The sequence below is a fragment of the Gossypium hirsutum genome, chromosome A11 (assembly GCF_007990345.1).
Source record: "Gossypium hirsutum isolate 1008001.06 chromosome A11, Gossypium_hirsutum_v2.1, whole genome shotgun sequence".
Lineage (NCBI taxonomy): Eukaryota > Viridiplantae > Streptophyta > Magnoliopsida > Malvales > Malvaceae > Gossypium > Gossypium hirsutum.
The window spans coordinates 56,834,577-56,845,139 of NC_053434.1; positions in this window are offsets into that span (position 1 = coordinate 56,834,577).

Below are 10,563 nucleotides of genomic sequence, written 5' to 3' on the forward strand. Positions count from 1 at the left end.
CGGGACAAAAAATCCAATGCAGAAAAATTTATTTTTCTTATATTTTTATGGTCTACAGTTTTATGAAATGATTCTATGAAAACTTCATTTGAAAATTTTAACGTTTGAGTACTCAAGTTAGTTAAAAGGATTAAATTGCAAAAAGTGCAAAACTTGAGTTCTATATTCTAGATGTGTCTAATTGCTATGAAATTTTAAATTGAAGGCCCTTAGATTGTAATTAGACCATTTGTTAAGTTAGTGGAAACAAAATGGATATGAGGTAAGAGAAATTTTATGTTTTAAGAAAAATGCATTTTGGTCATTTAGTAATTAAATTATTTAAAAAGAAAAAATCAAGCCAAAATTTTTATCCATCTTCTCTCCATGGCCAAAAATCCCTAAGAAGACATAGCTAGGGTTTTTCAAGCTTTTAAGCTCGATTGTAAGTCCATTCTAGCCCCATTTTTAATGATTTTCATGTTTTTTGAGATCTTTGTAACCTAATCTATCTATTTCTACCACTAATTTGAAAGAAACTCAAAGCCTAAAATTTTACCCATGATATATATTTGTGTATTTTAATGTTTAATGGTAGAAAATGCATGTTTGGTGTTAGATAAATATCTTTTACTAGGTGATTTTTGATGAAAATGTCAAAAAATGACCTATTTGTAAAAAGTTATAAAATCAGTAAAAGTGTGATTGGATGAAAAATGTGGGATGGAATGAGCACAAAAAAGATTTGCTAGGCTTGGGTAATGAAGAAATTGGATGAAAATCATTTTACGAGGCCTAGGGACTAAATTATAAAAATATGAAACATTAGAGGCAAAAATTTAATTTTCCATAATATGATTTTTGGAGTGAATTGAACAATGTGTGTATTTAATAAGTTAAATTTGTTATTATAGATCAAGAAAAATGAGGTTCGAACCTAGACCGGGAGAAAAACAAAATGTTTGACAATTAGGTCAAATTTCACTATTTTTGTACCGAGGTAAGTTTGTATGTAAATAATACATTGTTATATTATCTTTTAAATGCTTTAAATTTTGTATGAAGTGTGATTGACTCTTTGGATATGCTTGACAAAGTTTCAACAAGCGAGAATTCTCGGTTGAGCCTTAGGAATAGAATAGGATACGAGTGACATGTCACTAGGAACCCATGTGTTTATCTGATCCGGGTGCTGGTCTCGTACATCCTACCAGTGGCTGGGTAGTTTGGCATATGTTGCAGATACCTGACAGGTTGTGTGAGCAGCACTGAGTAGCTACGTCTTGACTGACAGCTTGTGTGAGCAGGCCCGAGAATAGCTCGTAAATGAGTCTGTAAAAATTGAGAGATAAGGTAGTTTTAGCTACATATATGGCACTTATGTGCAAGATTTCAAGTATCCGTTAATATTTTGAGTGTTCAATGGGAATATCAAAGTTGTGAAAGACTATGGTTATGTTACGAGTGTGTACAGGTATGTACGTAAAACTCATACGTAATGAGCTCGATATATGATAAAACCTTGGTAAGGTTGTGATTGAGTAAGTATGACTATAAGATTTTACAACATTCATGCCAATTGTCATTATGCTAATAGTATATTAAATGTATGGTTATGATGCTTATTATTTGCATAGGAACTTACTAAGCTTTAAAGCTTACTCCCCTTCCTTTCCCTTGTCTTATAGTGTCACCAAGCTAGCTCGGGGATCGAAGACTGTCGGAGATTCACTCATACTATCAACAAATATTTTGGTACCAATGATTTCAACATTTTCGAGTTATGGCAGGTATAGGGGACTTGGTGATTTTGTTATGTGTCATAATTGATTTGGCCAAATATGTTGGCTTATATTTGTTGGAAGTTCATTTTGTATAAGGCAACTTGAAATTGGCTACTATTGGTATAAGTAATTTATATGATGATGCCTTTCATGGATATGGAGTTTTTCCTTGATTTTGAGTTGATAGACATGTGATGTTTGGGTATGATAATTGGTAGCATGTGAATGATGTGTTAATGCCTTGGTTGTGGCTAAATTGGTTGTATGTAAATGTTTGGATTGGTGCTATGTTGAGTTGTGTAGGTGTGTACAACAAGGGTGGCAAAATGGCTTCATGAATAGCCTTATTTTTGTCCACACAAGTAGACACACGGACGTGTGTCTAAGCTGTATGCGACACACGGCTTGCCCTATGGGCATGTGTTTAGGCCGTGTGTCCCCTGCACCCTAATTTTTGCAAAACAGAATGCTCAGAATTCAGCACACGGGAAGAGACATTGGCGTGTGTCTCAGCTGTGCGAATGACATGGCCTCAGTCACGGGCGTGTGAAGTCTGCACCTATTTTATGAAAAATCATAATTTTTAAATCGACCACACGGCCTAGCACACGAGCATGTGACTTGGTCGTGTGTCTTCAATTTGTTCTTGGGTGACAAACAGAGAGTTATACGGGATAGGGACACGGGCGTGTGTGACCACACGGCCTGCCCACACGGGCGTGTCCTATATCCACACGGGTGTGTGACTCCTATTTAGTGAAAAATTTTCTAAGTGTCGTAAAATCTTTTAAAGTTCTTGGTTTAGTCTCGGACCACTTCAAAGTATGTTTTTGGGCCTCGTAGGCTCGTATTAGGGACATTATGACTGAATACAAAAAGTTTTAATTTGGACAAAAATTTATGGCTCAGAAATGTATGTTTGTTTGTATTTAAGTCTGGTAATGCCTCATACCCTATTCTGGCATTGAATACGGGCAAGGGGTGTTATAGATTCTATTTGAAGTTTAAACCGTTTGTTTTTCATTTGAAAATATTTGACTATATCTGCTTTGCTCATGTACCATCACTGAAGAGAAGAAAACTAGAAAGAATATCACAGTCAGGGATCTTTATTGGATACAACAGTAACTAAATCGGTTATAGGATCTTTGATCCTTTCAAAAGCAAGGTTAGGTTTGAATACTGGAGACAATGATTGGTGTTTGTAGCATGGAGGCCAAGGTGGAGTGTTACATGTTGGCCAACCATGTAGCAGCATAAACACATGCGAACTACAAGATGCAAGTTGTCTCCACACATCGCAAACTGCAAGCTGTCTCTATACATGGCGAAGTGCGAGATGTCTCCAAAAGCAGTGAACTGCAAGATGTCTCCACAAGTGACGAGCTGCAAGAAGTCTCCACAAGTGGCAAGTGCGAGCTGACCTCGCGAGGTGGTAATGTGCTAGATAACCTACTGAAAACATTGAAATATATACTTTTTTAGCACCTTAAAATCATTAATTCAAGAGAATTCTAAGTATTTACTCCCGAATTTTGTGCTTTTATTGTAAAATAACTAAATTGGACATGATTTAATACAAATTTTGAGTTTTAGCTGTTTTATATTAAATTTATATAATTTTTCCAATTTCAAGCAGTTTTGTGCAATAGAAATCAACCTCGAAATCACCTTGGAAGGATTTAATTATTGAAGCATATTCGAAACATTAACTGATAATTTAATGACCATGGACATCCCAAATTAATATTCTCAGACTCTCTAAACATTAGTTCAATCCAATGTAATTTGGGTCAATAAAATCGGACAACCTTATCCGTAAAGAAAGGCCCAAAAGGACCAATTGAGGAAGGAAGAAGGACGAGCCCACAAAGCACACCAAAATTGTCCAGCTCTTGTCCAAATTAGCTCCCAAAGTTGATTAAAATAATTTCAAAACATCCCCTAAACTCTCTCATAAAGTTGTTCCAACCCCTTCACTTTCCAAGCTTTCCCTTTATGGTACCAAGCCATATTTAACAAAGCCCTCCTAACCTCTCTTCCTACTAGCAATGTTCGGTCATGGGAGGAGAGAATCAAGGCTCTCCCATGATATTTTTAGCCTCCTCAAACTAATATAAATAGCCACCCTCCATTCCTTCAATTTTATTACTCATTCACTCACCATTCATCCTTTCCTCTCATCCATCTTCTCATATTTGATCTCTCATTTTCCCTTCTCCCATTTCCAAATTTTCTCTCTTGAAAAAGATCCTTGCAAGCCTGTTGAAGAATCAACATTCAACATTCTTGAAGGTCTTTGGTTGACAAAAAAAGTACAGAGAAAGGGACACACGCTAGTTTGACTTTGGAGAAATATTGGATTTGTCTTCTAGCTTTCTTCTCTTATTTCTTTTTAATTTTTTTAAGATCATAAACATAAATGCTAACTGTTTTGATGCTTTCAATTTAATTAAAATGACTTAAATTGTGTTTGTGTTAGATTGATTGCATTTTTTCTACTAAAATTGTTGAAATTATGTTTGTGATATTATAGGCCTTGGTAATTTGTTCAATTAGATAAAATCATATTTATGTTATTCTTACATTATAAATTTAAGGTTGCAATTGAATTGATTATTTAATCATAATGAAATTATAATTAATTTACAAAATATCTAATTGGTGCATGTTTAAGTGCATGTTACCTTGCATAACCTAAAGATTGTCGTGATTAAATGTGTTTCAATGTAAAAATATATTGTTACTTCACTCTGTCTTATGTCTTCTTAGCAAAATTAATTAATTAATTTAACATAAACATATGCTAGAAAGATTAATTTATTTTAATAAGTATGCTTGCACCGATTAACAAAAGACCAAGTTGCCGTGGAATTATCCGTAATATTATAAACATTCTTTTAATAATTTTAAGTTAAGAAATAAAATTAATCTAACATACCTATGTCAATTGATTAAACTTGTTAAGATTTTCTCTCACCTTGTGTTTTAATCTAATTTAATTTGTTACTTAGTTAATATTTAGGTAATAGCTCACTTTCCTCCAAATACTTTTCCACTACCAATTTGCTTAAGTTTATATTTCATAAATATTTGCTTGTACAGGTCCTGTGGAGACGATAACTCGATATACTTATCACTTTATTACTTGTTACAATTGTGTACACATGTACATTTCTGTCATTCTAAGTTTTTGGTGTCATTGTCAGGGACTGTTAAAAAAGACATTATTTGTGAAATTATTAATTTTGCATTTTAGTCTATTTTTTCTGTTGGATTTTAATTTAATTTTTTGTGTGTTTTTTTAGGTGTTTATGAGTATTGATCGAATTATTGATTTAGGTATTTATGAGTATTGATCGAATTATTGACTTACTCCTAGTAGATCCTAAAATTGAAAGAACTTTCAAATAAAGAATAAGAGAAAGACAAGCCCTGTCACATCCCAAATCTGGCGGACCCAGTTAGAAGTTGTATAGGTGTAAAGAGATCTGTTTGGTGTATTGTAGTTTGCCCATTTATAGTCTTGTGGTGAGTACGATTTGGCGTATTGTACCTGTCGCATAAGAAATTAAAGATTTTGTATCAGGTTATTCTGCTAGCTAAGAAGTATCTGAGAAGGGAAGAGTAAAGCTGGTAAGGGATACTGCCAAGTGGAAAGTATGCCTAGTTTGTTTAAGCACTGTGCTAGTCTAGTTTCGTGTTAAGAATCGGTTAAGAACCAATTGAGTTGACTAGTCAAATTGCATGAGGACAAGATTTTCATTTAAATTTCTACCAGTATTTGTAGGTCATTTATTAGGAAAAATTTTGAATGCAATAGACACTTGTCAAGCTCCACTAAGGGAAGTTGTATATATATATTTTGTAAGAAGGATTCATCTGGATGATTTTCTTCTTTTTATATTGCTATCTGGTTCTTTCTGTTAGAGTTTATATATTCATTTCTCTTTGATCAAGCTGAAAGCTAAAATTCTGGATTAATGAGTGAATATTCTATATTCTGGTAAGTATATTAGCTCTGTATGTTGAGCCTTTGAAAGTATAGGACTATTAAGAAATTTATGAACAATAGTTTATGAATACAAGGTTTTGCATGGGGGTTATTTTTTATTGAGATGTTAATAATTTGAGTGTGAAAGGGTTTTAATAGTGATTATATGTTCTTTAAGCAGTTGTCGTTGTTAGTTCAAGAAGGATGTTCGAATATGGAGTCTTAAGCTACTGTTAGGTGAGTATCAAGTGAGTCTCTATCCTGACTCTAGTATGTGAACTATTCAAATAGATATATACTTATATAAAGATAAATTTATAGGAAATGGGTAAGTTGTGAAGTATAGCAAGATGTTGCATATGAAATGATAATATCTTTAAAATACTATCTGAATAGGAAATTAAGTGATAAGTGTGCAGGTAAAAACTGATAAGGAAGAGTATGAATCAGTTAGGTGTATGAACAAATCTGGGTAAGTGAATTCTAAAATAAATGTCCCTTTTGTGATGCATCTGGTAGGGTAATTATCTTGGTATGCCATAATATGAATACACATGCAAGATCATGTCACAATAAACCCATGGCTTTATGGTGTATAAAAACACACATGGTGATGTCTCTAGTAAGATAAAGACTTGACTAGTAGATCACGACATGGAAGTGTGTAAGTCCATGTGGCTGAGACCAATGTCACGATATGATGATACGAACTGTAACAGCCCGATTTAGACCCTAATAGGAATGGTGATTTTGGGACCACTAATCCGAGTCAGAAAAATATTTAAAAATTATTTTCTATGTTTATTTTGTGTGAATTTATATTTGTGAAATTTTCCTGATTTAATTTTGCCGTTTAGGTATCCGATTAAATAAAAGGACTTAATTGCATAAATTAAAATTTTGATGGTCAAAAGCATAAGGGCTGAATTGTTACTGGCTTTCTAAATGGAAGCCTTTATGTTGCAATTTGCCCAATTGAGGAAAAAATGGACGGTAATGGGTATGTTATATATGATTTTATAATTAATTACTAAGGTTATAATAGTAAAATAGGTAATAATAAGTATATAATATAAACATATAATTAAAAAGCCAAAGTTTTATTTTATTCTCATGACCGAAGATGAAAAACATAAAGAAAAGAATAAGTTTTCAAGGGTTCGGCCATCTTCCAAGTTGATTCAAGGTTCGTTTTTACTCGATTTTTGATAATTTTTACGTTTTTGAATCGTTGGTTCGAGTACTACAAAACCCATACTTGAATTTTTTATTTTGATGAATATTTTGAGTTGTGCCATTGTTGAGATCTTGTAATTTTTGTTGTTTGATGATGAAATATGAAAGATATGTTTTAGATTAACATATTTTGTATTAGAGTTTTTGATGATTTTGAGTAATTAGGACTAAATTGAAAAAATAATAATTTGAGGAACTAAAATGTGAAATAAATGAAAAATATGGGCTTGTACGAACACTAGGAATATTCGGCCAAACATGGGTATCTTGAAATTTTGAATGTTTTGTGTTTTGTGCAATAGGGACTAAATTGTAAAAAGTGTAAATGTCAGGGGTAAAATGGTAATTTGTCCATTTATGTGTTTTTGGATTAAATTGAATGAAAATATTTTTGAATGAGCTTAATTTGAATATGTTTAGATCAAGAACCAAAGAATTCAGATTTGGATTGGGGAAAAACGAAAATTGTCGACTAGTCGTCCCGTTCCGTTTTACATCGTCAGAGGTAAGTTTATAGGAAAATAGACGTGTTTAATTGTAGATAAATGCTATATATATATATATGCTGGTTGAAAAATATGAATTTATATATGCTTATGTCGAATGTGAATAAGCTTGGTAACCATGTTCAAGCATTCGTTTCGATCGAGTTTCAACGTCCGAAAGCCCTGTATGAACCTTAGGAATAGCTAGGATACATATGTCATGACATAGGATTTCGATATGTGATGTACAAGTAAGACCATGGCATCGATATGTGACTCCGATATATGTGTACGAGTAGACCCTGTCTGGGACAGTGGCATCGATATGTGGTTACAATTAAGACCACGCCTGGGACGTTGGCATTGTACGATATATGTGTGATTATCCGAGTGTCCTATCCAATTCCGAATGGTTCATCGGGCATCAATAAGCTGTGATCAAATGTGTAAAAGTGAGTTAAAATGATCAGGTATGAATTGGTTTATTACCTATTTGAAATAAAGTGAGTAAGTTACTTAATCTTTGATGCAAACATATTTGAAGTAAAGTCAAATTTATATGTGAATGTGAAAAAAGTATTCATCCTTGTAAATATTTAATATGAACATTACTGAAATTATTTTTGAATATATGCAATTGGTAGTATATTCGGCCATTGATATAAATATATGTATGATTGTTATACTTCGACTTATGAGTGTATGTATATAAATGTATATGTATTTGGTATGAAAAATGTGTTTTGGCTTGGCCATTGAAAGATAGTTAGTAATATATCTTTATGTATAAAAGTGTTCATTCGGTCATTACCATGTTTATGCATAAAGTGCTGTATTTTAATTTATGAGTATACATATATATGCTCACATATTGATGTATAGCTTTGAAATTGAAGGATATTTTGCTTATAAATTTGTATTTGTATTCGGCCATATAATATAAATATATATGTGATTATTATCCTTGACCTATGAATTTATGCATATAAGAGTATATGTACTAGTTATGATAAAGATATTTTGGTTTTGGAAATTGAATGATAGTTTGATGAAATATATATATGTTCATTCGGCCATGAATAATATACATGTGGAAGTACATATAAAATACATGAATTTGTAAGCTTAAGATTTAAAGTAACTATGATAGTATAATTTGGTTTAGTTTAAATGATTTGATTATGTAATTACGTTGTTTATTTGCTTATGACTTACTAAGCTATAAAAGCTTACTCTGTGTGTGTTCATGTTTACCTCTGTTTTATAGATTTTGGATTCAAGTTTCGAGCTCGGGAATGGTCAGAGAAGCTTATCACACTATCGACTGTCTTCGGTATTTTATAAGCTGAGTTTTCGAACCTATGGCATGTATAGGCTAGATTGTAATTTGAAATGTTGGATTTTGGTGTTGTATAATCTAAGCCATGCAAAAATGGCTAACCTTTTTATGTTTGAATTCGGTTATGTTAAGTATGGTTTAATTTCATTTTAGTCATAAGGTTATGTGCTATGAATGTATAATGTTTGTGTTATGTACTACAAGCTTTTGAATGGTTAACGAATTAGGATATGCATGTGAATGGTTTGGCTAAGGTTATTCATGGATAGAAGAATATGTGATATGTGATTGAAGTGCTTGATGATTTGGATGTGGTTTGAAAGAGTCACACATGATATACTTATAGTATGAATCATGCTGATGTGTCACTCTTAGTTAAAATGATTCGGTTTTTTCACTTATGTATCTATGTATTTGATGCACCTGTCATGGTACAAATATATATACCTATTCGTAAGTATATTGGTTGATTCGGCTAATTTATTTATATATAAATATGTGTGAAGTTGGTTAATATGCTTTGTTAAAATGAGACAATGAATATGGTTAATTATAATGCTCATGGTTATGAATACAAGTAACCTTGGTTTGGACTTATATAGAAGGTATGTTCAATTTATGTAATGTTTAGGAGTTTGGTTTATATGCGTCGGGCACAAGGTAAATAATGGTTATTTTGTTAACTAAGGTATAACATGTATTAGACAGGTGATATTCAAGAGTATATGTGTTTTATGTAATGTTTAAATGTCCGAATTATGGTAAAAAAACTAGTGGTGTATATACATTTTGGCATGTAAAATGAGTGCAATTTAAGTCGCTACTGTGTTATAAAATGGTTAACTATAAATAATTGATTAATTTTACTTTTAGTATGTGAACTAAGCTTGATTAGCATCATTATTGATGTTCGACAATAGTTCCATTTCATTATGATTAAAATGTGTATAAGTTTTATTTGTTCATTGAAATTTATTTGATCATTTATGGATTATTAATGTCGTATAAGTTAATTTCTAAAATGCCTTGTGTTAGATTTTATTTGATTTAAATTTATACATGTATAGAAATATGACGTAAAAATGATTGATGTTTATTAGATATTCGAATATCATTAACATGTTCATTATATGATTTGTAATTTTTTTTATGTATTATGTTTTAATAATTTCATGATTAACAATTAATTAGACATTCGTTTACATATATGAATATGACTTGTGTGAATGTTCAGAGTCGTGCTTTTGTTTAGTAATACCTCAGGACTCTATTCCGACGACAGATACAGGTTAGGGGTGTTACACGAACGTTCATGGTGATGCCTTCAATAAAATGTAAATTTAACTGGCAGATCACAACATGAAATTACGTTTAAGTCTTGAACACCCTTAACCCGTATCCATCATTGGAACAGGGTTTCAGAGCATTATCAAAACTTTCAGAACATTTTACAAATAATTTATGTAAATTACTTTTCATTAACTAAGATCATTCCAAACGTCCCTTAACTACACCCTAGAGGCCCAATATGAGCATTAGAATCGAGCCGAGACTTAATCGGGAACTCTAAGAATTTTTCGTAAAATTGCAAATATTTTCTAAGTTACAGGGCTCACACGCCCGTGTGGTCCGAGAGACAAGCCCGTGTGACCTTGGGACGCGCCCGTGCTATAGGCTGTGTTTGACCCTGTGTAAATCTCTGACTTGTGTACACGGCCATGCCACACGCCCGTGTGCTAAGCCGTG